At 40.7% G+C, this 14,430-nt stretch overlaps 1 protein-coding gene across 1 annotated transcript in view; it reads right to left on the bottom strand.

Annotated features, from left to right (window-relative positions):
* Positions 1–12,225, bottom strand: part of VWA3B (von Willebrand factor A domain containing 3B) — a 225,563-nt gene extending 213,338 nt beyond the window's left edge. Inside the window, exons 1-3 of the mRNA XM_081265190.1 lie at positions 12,097–12,225; positions 11,440–11,569; positions 10,860–10,925 (exon numbers count right to left, since the gene is read on the bottom strand). The gene's annotated coding sequence lies outside the window, so the exon portion shown is untranslated. The remainder of the gene's footprint in view (positions 1–10,859; positions 10,926–11,439; positions 11,570–12,096) is intronic.
* Positions 12,226–14,430: the final 2,205 nt, after the last annotated feature.

Genomic DNA, 14,430 nt, shown 5'->3' with positions numbered 1-14,430 from the left:
TGTATTCTTTTGTCCCAACTGAATGGGAATCATAGAGGGTGTGCTTACTGTAAACAGATGCCTTTCTTCTTCTTTACCACTGAGCCACATCCCCATCCTATTTTGTATTTTATTGGGAGACAGAGTCTCACTGAGTTGCTTAGTGCCTCGCTTTTGCTGAGGCTGGCTTTGAACTTGTGATCCTCCTGCCTCAGCCTCCCAAGCCTCTGGGATTATAGGCATGTGCCGCTACGCCAGGCCAGATGCCCTTCTTCTGACTTTGTTTTGTATGTAAGACCCCAAGTCACAATTCTTTCTGTAAATAGAATGAACAGATCCCTGGTGAACCCTCAATAGAATCTGTAACTCTAAGTGAAAGAATGCTATCCTGTCTGTTTATTACAGATATGTCCTTGTAATAGTCAAAGTCATCTAGCTATGTCCAGTGCCCTGGAGACATACAAAATCAAGACAAGGACTGTTTTCTTCTCTTAGGAAATGTTCACCTAAATTATAAAGTCTTCCATAAATAAAGGATGACTATATATCAAATTAAGGCTTACAAAGGTGCAAAACTATAACCAAAGTCAGTTTCAAATAAGAGATCTTGGTTAAATAAACTATGTTACATATAAACAAGCTATTGAAAAGTGATGTCTAGCTGGGTGCAGTGGTGAATGCCTGAAATCCCAGTGGCTCAGGAGGCTGAGGCAGGAGGATCACAAGTTCAAAGCCAACCTCAGCAACTTAGTGAGGCCCTAAGCAATTTAGTGAGACCCTGTCTTTAAATAAAAATTTTTAAAGAAGGACTAGAGATGCGGCTTAGTGGTTAAGCCCTCCTGGGTGTTTCAATCCTCAGTACAAAATGAAAAGAAAAAAAATGAAGTCAAGCCTGGTGCAGAGGCACACTCCTGTAATCCCAAAGGCATGGGAGGCCGAAGCAAGAAGATCACAAGTTTGAGGTCAGCTTCAGCAACTTAGCAAGGCCCTAAGCAACTTAGTGAGATGGTGTCTCAAAATAAAGTAATAGAAAGGGCTGGGGATGTGGCTCAGTGGTAAAGTGTGCTTGGGTTCAATCCCTAGTACCAAAAAAAAAAAAAAAAAAAAAGTCCAGAATATACAGTTAATGACTTGGAAAGGTTGATTTGCAACTCACTGTAGTAAGAGAAAAACAAAACAAGACCCCAAGGAAATATATTATACATGTCATGTAAAAATACTGGAAGGATATATAAATAATCCGAGGTCACTCGAGGCTATGTCCAAATGCAGCATAATGAACAATTCTCATTTTCTTACTTTTCCTTTGTGTATTTTCTATAATAAATATGCATATTTTGTAATTTGAAAAACTGAAAACCATTTCCCCTGAAGTGAAAGAAAATGTACACTTAGTGTTATGTACTATATAAAAATCTGGCACAAATCCATTTTTTTTCTTTAAGAACATATATGTGATTGCTTGGTTGCATAAGCTATTTCTGGAAGGAAACTGGAGAAACTGCTGTATTGATTGCTTCCAGGGAAAGAAAATAAATGTTTAGAGACATAGAAGTTTTTCACTCAGCATTCTTTTATGTCTTCTGAATTAACTTAATTAAAGCTTGGAAATTAAAATTTTTCATCAGTGTTAGCTGCAAGTTCTCTTGATCAACCCCGGTCAAGTCCTTGCCGTGGGGTCACTGACAAGGCTCGTCTGATGCCTGGACCCTCAGCCAGCATGTCCCACCATGAGGGGTACATAAGAGGACACGTGTTCCCAAAGCATCCTGTCTGCTCCTCCCGGGAACATGAATGCTAAGAGTGCAGAACTGAATCTAAAATGGCCCAGGGACTACAGTGGACATCTCAACCTGCCAGTTTCTCGATCCTGCTTGCCCTGCAAGTGACCTGCTTGCCACCCACCTTGGGAAGTGAGAAGCGTCAGCGAAGGAGAGTCATGGATTTCATTGTGTAAAATACAACAGACCTCAAAACTGAGCAGAGCTCTCACTCCATTATTACACAAATGGCCAGGCCTGGACTTCCCCCGTGGGAGGTTCCTGCAGGAACCCCGAGATGCCTTTGATTCAACCTGATTGCAGGGTTTGCTTCCAGTCTGTGCTGTGCATGGAGGGTCCAGAGACCCCGTTCAGCTGCCCTGGCCATGAAGCTGTCTCTCCCACTCCACTCTTAGGCTCTGTGGGCTACTCAGAACCTAGACCCTGGGCCCCGCTCTTTGGCAGTAATACCAGGAAGGCCAGCTTGGGTGGTACTGGGCTTTGGGGCCTTTCTGTGTTTGATTTATCAGTTCCTTTTGGTTTTAATGTAACACATTACCACCTGTATGTTGGTGTGTCTTTAGGAACGGTATAATAAAACAATGCAAGGGAGAGTGGCCGTCTTTTCCTTTAGGAGAACCTGCTTAGGCCTCAAGATAGAGTCTGTCCTTGAACTTACATACTGCTCCATCTAAGACATTAAAGTCAGAGACCCTGGGGTTTGCGAGCTCCCTGTACAACATGCTGCGGTACTTAGAAATGTTTGTAGGAAGTATGACAACAGACAGCAAGTACTACGTCACTATGCCTTTGTCCTGCATCTTGGGCCAACCATGAGTTTTATGCTGGGGTTTTCAATGAACCTGCTGTGGTTTGGATATGGTTTGAGTATGTCCTCCATGGGTCCCTCTGTTGGAAGCTTGTCCCCCACTATGATGAAGTTGAGAGTGGTACAGAACCTTTAAGAGGTGGAGCCTCGTTGGAGGAATTCAGGTCATCAGAGGAGCTGCCTTCAGAAGGGATTAGCATAGTTCTTGTGGGTCCCTTCAGTTCTCAAGAGAGTTATAAAAGAGCAAGCCTGGCTCCTCCCCTCAGTGGCTTCCTGTCTCACCATGTAATCTCTTCCCTCTCCTACCTTGGAGATGCTATCCATCCTGAGGCATCCCAGAGACAAGCTTATCTCAGCACCATACAGTTGAACCTGCAGAACTGTGAACTAAGTAAACCTCTTTTCTTTATAAAGTAACCAGCCTTGGGTATTTTGTTGTAGTAACAGAAAACAGACAGATACAACCTATATTCAATGTTATATCCTGTCTCCTCAAAACTATCTCAGAACCAAGTTATTCTTTGAATTTATTATATTTATTGAAAAAGACTTGATTGATATTTTGGTCTTTAGTGATAATTATTCCAGTAAATACTGACAGATGGATATATCAAGCAGATTTGCCCACTCAGCTCCTGCTCTCAGCACACACATTATTTCACCAAGATCCTAAAGACATTCACCACCTGGTACCAGCCAGTGCACAGCACCAAGGCTGGGGGACCCAAAAGACAAAATCAAAGAAAAGTCAAAACAATGAAGGAGGAGGAATAAACTAAGAAACTCCAAAACAAGACACATTAACTACCTGGTTTCATTCTTTTAATAAATTAATTAAATTTCTCATCATAGCAGCTAAAAATATTCTTGAATTGGATAAGAATCTGATGAATTTCTTTGTGTGTGATAGTTGAGAGTGTGTCTTTTTAGATCCTGCACTGGACATAGTAGGTGTAGTCAAAAGGGAATTTTTTTGCAACTAGAAATTTGGGCTCCTTATTAGACATATCATCATCATCATTCTTTTTCTCAAGATAAGAAGGAGTTTCTGACTCCACTCTCCTCCTCCATCTCAAATCCAGTACCATTTGAGGGGATCCAAGAAAAGGGTGATCAAAACGAACATCTTCATGACCCACGGGCCTTGGTTCTTATCAGTGAAGTCTTAAAAAGGACAAGCACACTCCTCTCATTCTGCCAGGCAGGTGATCTGTCCTACTGCTCTGCATTTGTGTCTTGCCCTCCGAAACAGCTGTTATAGTCAAGAAAGCTTCAACTGCCATAATTTAGGCAAAGCACTGAAAATTAGAGTTATTCTAAAACCATTTATGCTCATCATGGTCGTGTGAAAATGTGCTAAAATTAGATTCACAGGATGAGGAAAAATCAAAATGTCAATGGAGTTACAATGATAATGTCTCGTGAAGTAGAGGATATTAATAAAGAGATGGGAATTATTTAAAAAAAACAGAAGAAGAAGAAGCAGCAGCAAACAGAAATTCTAGAGTTAGAAATTACAATAACCTAAATGAAAAATTCACTGGGGAGGCTAAACTGTAGATTTGAACTGGCAGTAGAAAGGATAGGCAAAATTGAAGCTAGACAGTGTTGTGGCTTAGATGTTGAATATTCTCCAAAGGATCGTGTATTGAGGTCCTAGTCCCCCGAGTGGTGCTATTTGGGGAGGTGGTAGAACCTTTAGGAGATGGGACCTAGCAGGAGGTCTTTAGGTCATTGGGTACTCCCTTGAAGGAGACTGTGGAACTCTAATCTCTCTCTTTTTCTCTATTCTCTGGTTTGAGATGTGACAATTTGTTCCTACATGTACTCTCACCATGGTGTGCTGTCCTCACCAGAGGCCAAACCAATGGGACCACCCAATCTTGGATGTTGAACTTCCCAAAATGTAAGTTGTGAACCTCCAAAACTACAAGCTAAACCTTTTCTCTTTATAAAGTTAGTTGCCTCAGGTATTTTGTTATTGTCATCAGAACTGACTAATTCAGATAGCTACAGATTATGAGATATGAAGTACAGAGAGAGAAAAGGAGGAAAAAGAATGAACAGAACTTTAGGCAAATGTGGGATAACATTAAGCACACCAAAATATACTAATTAGAGTACCAGACAGGAAGAGAAAATAGCACAGAAAGTCTGAATAAATAATTGCTGAAAATGTCCTAAAATGGATTTTAAAACAAACATTTAGTCTACCAACAATCTAACTGCAAGAAGCTTGATGAATTACAAGGAGGATTACACTGACACAAATAAAATCCACACCCAGACAGATCATAGTAAGAATGCTGAAGGCCAAAGTCAAAAAGAAAATTTTGAAAGCAAAAAGAGAAAAATGACTCATTCTATATGAAAGATCTGCAAAAAAAAAAAAAAAAAAAAAAGACTAACAGCTGACTTTTCCTTGGAAATACTGGAGGCCAGAAGAAAGTAGGGTGATGTATTTGAAGCACTAAAGGAAAAGAACTATCAGCCAAAATACTTCTATACAACAAAATATCATTCAAAAGCTGGGGTGAAACAAAGCCAGATTCAATGAGAGACAAAATAGGAGAAATCCTGGCTACCAGTTCCACTTTAAAGAAATAGGAAAGTAAGTTCTTTAAGCTGAATATAAATGACCTCCAGTGGAAATTAAAAAACACAGAGATTCAAAACAATGAGCTTCTACAGAGAGGATTGTGGGTTTTTAAAAAGATAATAGAAATGCTTGAAAGTGCAGTATAAGCAGAAAGAAATTTGAGGAATCCATAATACGTCAGAATTTAAAAAGAAGAAATCACAAGTTTAATTAGAAAACACTCTGAGATGAATAAAAATGAAAACACCCTACAGCAATCCTGATGGGGTGCGCTGGAGCAGGAGAGATTGTCATTGCTCTAAACTCCTATATTAAAAAAAGAAGAAAATCTCAAATCAATAACCCAACTTTTTACCTTAAGACACTGGGGAAAAGAAGAACAAACTAGATACCAGAGCCAATGGGAGGAAGAAAATCAAAGAAATCAGGACAGACATTAATGATGCGAACAACAGAAACACTGGGAAAAACAGTGACATCAACAGTCAGCAAGATTGATAAACCTTTAATTAGCTAGATTCACCAAAGAAAAACAGGCTAAAATCAGGAACGAGAGAAGGAACGTTGTTACCAACCTCACAGAAATAAAAAGCATTATAAGGAAATACCATGAGCGGCTGAAGGCCAACAAATTGGCCAACCTGGATGGGATGGAATAAAACCACATGGACGTACACCATCCACTGAAACTGATTCAAAGAGAAACAGGAGATCTGATTAGACCTCTGACCATTAAAGAGCTATTAACCAAAAACAGAACAAAACCACCCCAGCTAGGCCCAAATTGTTTCCATGGTGAATCCCAACAAACATTTAAAGAACTAACACCAATTTTTCATAAATCTGTCCAAAAAATGGATGAGGAGGGAACACTTCCCATCTCATTCTATGAGACAAGTAGAACCCTGATATTGAAATCAAAGATGTCACAAGCAGATAAAATTATAGACCAATATCTTTCATGAATAGAGACACAAAACTCTTGGACACCAGACTAGTAAACTGAGAGCCCAGAAATGCATGGAGAGGATTGTACACCATGATCACATGGATTTATTCTGGGGACGCAAGATTGGTTTAATTAATGTCATTTACCTGATCGGTGGACACTTTCGGCAAGTTTTCTCTTTAACTGGAAACTTGATTTTGGGAACAGAACTAGATATCATGGTTTTCTGTAAGACCAAAGGAACAGCAATTTCTCTCTCTCTCTCTCTCTCTCTCTCTCTCTCTCTCTCTCTCTCTCTCTGAATCAGGAACAGGGTTGAAGGTTATTTTTCTGACATGAAGATTAGATTACATGAGTATAAATTTAGTGGGTCAATATTTGACTTTGCATTTAGTCCAGGGGATACTATTTATTGAAAGATCAGGTGGGTTTTGTGAATGCTCTTATGTATTGAAAGGGCTTTATTTATGGACCCATTGGGAGCACAGCAGATTTCAGGACTCACCTCCAGGAAATGAGCCAATCAGGAGGGAACTGGGGACTTAAGAGGAGGGGCGTGGACATGCTGGCCTGGACAACCCAAACAGCCAGTTGTCCTTGCCCTGACTGGTTCCTGACCTCTACCCTTCCCGGAGGGTCCAAACCAGGGAGGTAAGGTGTTCAGCACCCCAGAATGCCTCTGCCTGCCGGCTCAAGGTCTTTTTCTAAAGTGGGTGTGTGAATTGGTACCCTAATATATGGTGACAGGGTTGTCTTCTTGAGTAAACAAGGCTGCAGCGTTAACCAAGTGAGTCCTAACCTGGCCCATGTCCTGCTCACTCCTGGGAATTAGGAGAGAGGGAGGTCTAGCACACCTGCTGGGCAGACTTCATGCATCGCTGCATAAAAGCTTGAGCCCTTCCTGAGGGGCAGGGGGATCCTTAGGAAAACAGAGATACCCAGTCTTCCCTAAACTTATGTTTGGGCACCAGGGGAAAGGGGGGAAAGGAGCAAAAATGTAAGAGACACTCCTCACTTGAAGCATTTGTGAGATAAGGGCCGCTTTAGCCAAGGGTAACACAAGAAGGGCGAGAGGCTCCTGCTGTCTGCTGAGCTAAGCCAATCTCTAGGCCAAACAATTGTCCGGCTATTTTGGGTATCTTTAGGCTCTGCCAGATGGACGTGGGTGGGAACTATATATTTCCACAATCGCACAGCCAGATGGTATGCAACCATTAATGTTCATCTCAGACCAGATCCTGCCTGGTGTACAAACCTTATTAGCAACGAGCTTCTAAAAGTCACAAAACCAGTTTTGTGACCTCAATTGGTTTTCCACTCTCTTTCCCTCTATTGTCCCTGGGACACACTGGGACACATTCCTCCCAGGGCTGCAGTAACACAATACTGCAACGTGTGTGTGTGTGTGTGCGTGCACACATGTGTGCACGTGTGCAAGTGTGTTTTACTAGGGACTGAACCCAGGGCTTTGTGCATGCTTCTAGGTAAGTGCTCTATCACTGAGCTACATCCCCAGCCTGGTACTGCAATCTTGGTGGCCTAAAGCAACATAAATTTGTTCTCCCAGTTCTATAGGCTAGAAGTCTAAAATTGAAGTATCAGCAGGGCAAGTCTTCCCCTGAGACTCTGGGGTCCTCCTTAGTTTCTTGCCGCAGTCTGGCTGGGCACAATTCAGGAGCCACTTGTCAAAAGAAACTAACTTTATTTTTAGAACTACAACCGCCAAACAAAACAGCTCCTCAGGAAAAAACCCTCAGAGCCCAACTGCCACCACCGGCTTCCCCAAGCCTCTCACCCCCACACAACCCTCACCACCTCCCACAATCCTCCTGCTCTTGAGGCTGATTGGCTGGGTTGCATGGGCGGAGCCAAAGAAGTCCCCTAATGAGCAGCTCCATGGCGGAGCCAATCAGCTAGATGTTGCTGGGGCCGCTGTGAGCCAGTCATCAGCTGGCAGTCTGAAGAGCAGGGAAACAGCCCAATGAACATCACCGCAGAGGAGCCAATCAGCTAGATGTTGCTGGGGCCGCTGTGAGCCAATCATCAGCTGGCAGTCTGAAGGGCGGGGAAACAGCCCAATGAACATCACCGCAGAGGAGCCAATCAGCTAGATGTTGCTGGGGCCGCTGTGAGCCAATCATCAGCCGGCAGCTGGAAGTTTGCTGGCAGCTGGAAGTTTGCTGGGGCCCATTTGGCTGTGGCTCTCAACAGTTTCTGGCCTCTCCTTAGTTTCTGGTTGTCAGCAAGAGTCCTTGGTCCCTGGGCTTGTAGCCCTATCACTGCCATCTATGTCTCTATGGTCACATGTCATTCTATGTCTCTATGGTCACATGGTCACCAGACCTTAAATAATATTACAGAGCTAAAGTAAAAAAAAAAAAAAAACAGCATGGTATTGGCACCAAAATGGGCAAGAAGACCAGTGTAGCAGAATAGAAGACACAGAGACAAACTCACTTAAATACAATTACCTCAGACTGAATAAAGGCCCCCAAACACACCCATACACACACACAGGAGAAAAGACAGCCTCTTCAACAAAGGGTGCTACGAAAACTAGAAATCCATATAGAATGGAATCTATGTATTATGGAAATCCATACTAGGATAAAGATTAACATCTGTCTCTCATATATCTATCCCACTCCTCAGCATATATCCAAAGGGCTTAAAGTCAGCACCCTACAGTGATGCAACCACATTAATGTTTATAGCAGCTCAATTCACAATAGCCGAGCTGTGGAACTGACCTAGATGCTCATCAACAGATGAATGGATAAAGAAATCGTGGTACATATACACAATGGAGTATTTACTCAGCCATAAAGAAGAATGAAATTATGACATTTGCCAGTAAATGGAAGAATCTAGAGATTATCATGCTAAGTGAAATAAGCCAATCCCACCTAAAACCAAAAGCCAGATGTTTTGCTGATATGTGGATGCTTAACCACAATAAAGGTAGAGAGGGGAAGAAGAGAGGTTCAAAAGATTAGATGAAGGGGAATAAAGGGATGGAGTGGGGATGGAAATAGGAAAAAGAGTAGAATAAATCTAACATAGTATTCCTATGACACATATGAAAACACCGACGTAAACCCCACCTTTGTGTCCACCCACAAGAATGTGGTCCTAATGAGAATAAGTTATATATATATATATATATATATATATATATAGTGTGTAGTTAATTTTATCAAAATGAATTGTACTGTCATGTTTAAGAAAAACCAAAAATAAAAAAGAACTTATTTCCAATATAGTCACATTCACAGGTGGCAGGGGTTAGAACCTCATTATCTTTTTGGATGGTAGAACTCAGCCCTCAACATGCACCTTGCTGGAAAAGGACACTCAAAAACCCACCTGGAAACTCCACCAGCCAGGACCAGGGTTTTGTTAAGTCAGATGACAAAGTCCTCTGTCAAGGGAAGAAAAAATGGGACCCAAGATCTTAGTAGAACTAACAACTGATGTCCCAGTGAGTCTTCTCATTCTGCAAGAGCAGAGCTCACAACTTGACTATCTCTAGGGATAAACTCTCTGATTACAAAAATGAAAAATAACTTATAATATCCTTTATGATAAACCACCCTCTAGGGCAGTGTTTCTTAAACACTGTGCCACAGACCCCTTTGGCAGTCTAGGAAGCCTATGGACCCCTTTTCAGGGGGAAAAATGCTTTAAAATTTTAAAAATGAGCCAGGTGTGGTGGCACATGCCTGTAATCCCAGTGGCTCTGGAGGCTGAGGCAGGAGGATCTCAAGTTCAAGGCCAGCCTCAGCAACTTAGCCCTAAGCAACTCAAGAAGACCCTGTCTCTAAATAAAATATTAAAAAGGGCTGGGGATGTGGCTCAGTGGTTAGCACCCCTGGGTTAATCCCCCGTACCAAAAAAAAAAAAAAAACCAAAATAGTGTATATATATATATACATTAAATAGTATAATATATATACATTATATAGTATAATATATTAGATATTATATATATAAATATATATATATATATATATATATATATATATATATATATATATATATATATATATATATATATATAATGTATTCTTAATTAGGAAGCTTCAAAAAGGGACTAGAGACCCCGAGGAGGAAACAGTTCCGTTCATTCCATGACACTGTCTACACTTCATGATCTTAACATCATACAGACCCTTCGCGGCACTCCCTGTGGCCAGCCATCCATGGGCTGTGTGTGAGCTCTTGTGCATTGCAGCCATGTGAGGGGATAGGCCTGGCATTGCGGGCTCCCTGTCAGGGAGTGGTCGCATGCTGCCGGTGCTCCTCCCCCTCAAGTTCTGCCTAAGGTCTCACAGGGCACCTGAGATGGGTGTGACTTGCCAAGATGTCAATCAATCTGCTGACCACAAGACATCAGGAAGCAAGACTCCACCCTTGAAACCTTATCCCTGCCTTATTTGGTGAAGAACATTCTATGAAACTCCTTTGTTAGTCCCCCTATAAAAATAAAGAGATTCCAGGTGCATGCTGTCTCCAGCGCTCGTTCGTTGCAGCATGGAAGCTGACCCTTAAGGTCGCAGAGCCATCCTATCCTCAGTATAAAAGCTACTCTCTGCATTGGGTGATTTTTTGCCACTTTCTTAGCTTAACGTTGCAGCCAGCTCTTAAATCCAGTTCATCTCGTCCCTCCTTTCACAATAGAAGTCTGCCAGCCCAGGATGGCAGAGGTCACAGAAGAGACTGCAGGTGTAGGGGTCTACTAACCGGGAAGGAGTGGGCTCTCAGAGAGACAGCAGCAGGACCAGCAGGTGCGCCAGGGTAGGAATGGGCCTGGGTAAGGGAGACACGAGGTCAGACCAGTATCAGGGCCAGGACAGAGGAAATCAAGCTGTAGGATGGGCTGACCCCATTTGGCAACTAAGTCAATGCATTTGTGAGCATTCGGAAGGAATCCCTGGGCACCCCTAAAATCCAGCTTGGAACATCCCTGCATATTTGGTGCATGGTTAGAACCAATAGAACACAGGTCATATTAGAATGTTTCAGGTGAATTCCATCTACAAACAGGGAAATTTCTAAGTTTGAAATCAATAATTACCATACTGCTGTCATTTCACTATCAACTAAATGTTTAAAAACAAGAAGATGAATTTTAGAATTTATCCACTGCCCTTCCGTGTAGATGCCCTTAGAAAAGTGAATCTTTTTTTTTTTTTTTAAAGCAAAAAAGAACCTTCCAACAGAGAACCATTATACAGCCCATTTTCTAAGGCATGCAACCAGTGTGGTTTAGAAATGTTAAAAATAGCCCTTCGGCTCAGCTGTTGCCCTCTTTGGCCTGTACTTGCACGGGTGGGAGCTGGAGTTTGCAGTGACCTTGGCCTTGGTAGGGTGCTAGGGGTGGAGTGGGTTGTCTTTTTCACTCTCCTCTCTAAACTTCTTGTCTTTCAACTTGTATTCCACAAGTCAGAGTCCTGCAAAAGGAAAAGCAAAGCTCTGTCTCAGACAAGACATTGCATTCCCGGCCTCCTGGGCTGAATAATCCAGCTTCCTGGATCACAGTTCTGAACAGCCATGCCTTGGACGGGGGCCCGGACAGGACACCATGCGACCTGATGCTGCTGTGGATTAGCTGTCTGGCCTTCGGAAAGTCCTTTAATCTCTTGGGGTTTTAGTTTCCTCTCTACTGAATCTCTGAAGAACTTTCCAGTTTAAAAATTATTCTATGACTGCACAAGGCTCAAACAAAAAGTTTTCTCGTGGCCCTCCAGTATGGGTTCTGAGAATTCTAGTCAAAATGTTACTCACACATGTAATCCTAAAACTAGACATTTCCTTACACAAATGATTTTAGACTTTTGAAACAAGTAAGACAATGAATACAATAAAATGCAATCCATATATACTATCAAATGTTAATTCCTCTTATTTATTAATAAATGACATTATTAATTCAATGTGATAGATAATACCAATTTTTTGGTCCTAAATTGCTGCTTACCCTGGAGGAAAACCTTACAGAAGCTGGATGCAGTGGTGCCCGCCTGTAATCCCAGAGGCTCCGGAGGCTAAGGCAGGAGGATTGTGAGTTCAAAGCTAGCCTCAGCAACTTAGGGAGGCCCTAAGCAACTCAGTGAGACCCTGTCTTTGAATAAAATATAAAAAGGGATAGGGGTATGGTTCAGTGGTTAAGTGACCTGGGTTCAATTCCCTGGTACCAAAAACAAAACAAAACAAAACAAAACAAAAAACGCCTCTCCCAAGTTGCCTGCAGTGACTCAGTCCTCCCATTCCTTTCTCCTTTTGAGCTATTGTGAAATTTCCTTCAACTCATGGCCTCATTTGGCCTTTACTTTGGAAGAGTGTTCTGTTTACAATTGATGCCCTCCTTAGCTCCTTCTTCCTAAGCCCACATTCATTTGTTTTGGTGTGGGGTGGGGGAGTACCAGGGATTGAACTCAGGGGCACTCAACCACTAAGCCACATCCCCAGCCCTATTTTGTATTTTATTTAGAGACAGAGTTTCACTGAATTGCTTAGTGCCTCACTTTTGCTGAGGCTGGCTTTGAACTAGCGATCCTCCTGCCTCAGCCTCTGGAGCTGCTGGGATTACAAAGGAGCACCCCTGTGCCCAGCTCAAATTATCTTTTTTTGTAATGGATAAATTGCGGTAGTTTGTGTTTCTTGAAGAATAGGCCCATTTCACCTAAGGTTAAAATTAATTGGAATAGAGTTGTTTATGGTATTCTCTTATCCTTTTAATATGTGCAGAAGCGGTAGGGATACACTCGGCTTCATTTCTCTTATTGGTGGTTTCTGCATTATCTCTGTTTTTTTTTTCCTTTATTAGTTTTGACACAGGTCCGTAAGTTTTATTGATCTTTACAAAGAACCAGTTTTGTTTTATTGATCTGTTTTCAATTTTATTTATTTCTGCTTGATCTGTTTCATTTCCCTCCTTCTAATTGCTTCATGTTTATTTTACGTTTCTTTTTGTAGATTCTTAAGATGGGTGTTTAGATGATTAATTTGAAACATGTTGTCTTTTCTAATATTCGACTCAGTGCTATGAATCTTCCTCTCAGTGCTACTTTATCCATATCCCACAAAATTATGAGTTGTATTTTCATTTTCATTCAATTCAATGTATTTAATTTTTTTTTTCCTTAAGAGCTCCTCTTTTACCTGTGGATTGTTTGGAAGTGTCTTTGGTTTTCAAGAGTTTGAATTTTTTCCTATTATTTTATTACTAATTTCTGGCTTGGTTTCACTGTGATTGAAGAACATACTCTATCATCTCAATTCCTTTAAAGTTGTTGACGTTTGTTTTCCAGCCAAGGGTCTACTTTTGTATATGTACTAATGGATATTTTAAAAGAATGTGTATTTCCCTGTTGTCATAAGGAATTTTCTATAAATATCAATTAGGTCCTCTCGGTTGATGAGACTGTTGAATGCTTCTAATTTTTTTAACTGATTTTTCATTATTACACTATTAATTGTTAACAGAAGATTTGAATTTTCTAAAATTGTGATTTTGGATTTGTCTATTTGTCCTTTTGGTCTTATCAGTCTTGCTTCTCCTACTTCACAGCTCTGCTGTTTGGTATATACATATTTGGATGATTATGACTTCTTAGTGAAATATTTTTATAATTATATGATATTACTCTCCGTACTCTGCATTGTTCTAAAGTCCATTTTATCTAACAATATTATAATCATTCCTTCTTTCCATTAATTAGTCTTTACATATCTTCATACTATTATTTCCAACCTGGTCATTTTGTTACATTTGAAGTGAGTTTTTATAGAGAACATACACTTGGATCACCTTTTTAAATCCATATTCCAGTCCCTATTTTTAATGTGTATATTTAAACCATTTACATTTAATGTAATAATTGCTATGTAAGGGTTTAGGTGTGACTTCTTTTAAATTAATAGTTCTTATTTAAGTTTTCAGACAACCTTATCAGAAATTACAGAGGTCCCATCTTCCCACCACAAGATCTCTTATTATTAATATATTGTTTTAATGTAGTACATTTGTTACATTGGGCAGAAAAATCTGAAAAGATATCTCACCAAAAAATGGCAAATAAACATATGAAAAGATGATCACTATCACATATCACAGGGAAATTTTAAATAAAATCCACAAGATACCTCTTTACATCAAACAAAATTCAAATCACTGACAATACTTTATTATCTCTCCTCCTCCTCTTGCTCCTTTTATATTAATGTATTATATTTTAATTTCAAATTCCCACTGTTCATTGCCAGGATATAGAAAAAAAGATTGATCTTTGTATATTAATTATGTATTCTA

This window comes from Spermophilus citellus (genome assembly GCF_964194105.1).
Source record: "Spermophilus citellus genome assembly, chromosome: 13".
Lineage (NCBI taxonomy): Eukaryota > Metazoa > Chordata > Mammalia > Rodentia > Sciuridae > Spermophilus > Spermophilus citellus.
This window is presented reverse-complemented; position numbering and strand designations above follow the sequence as displayed.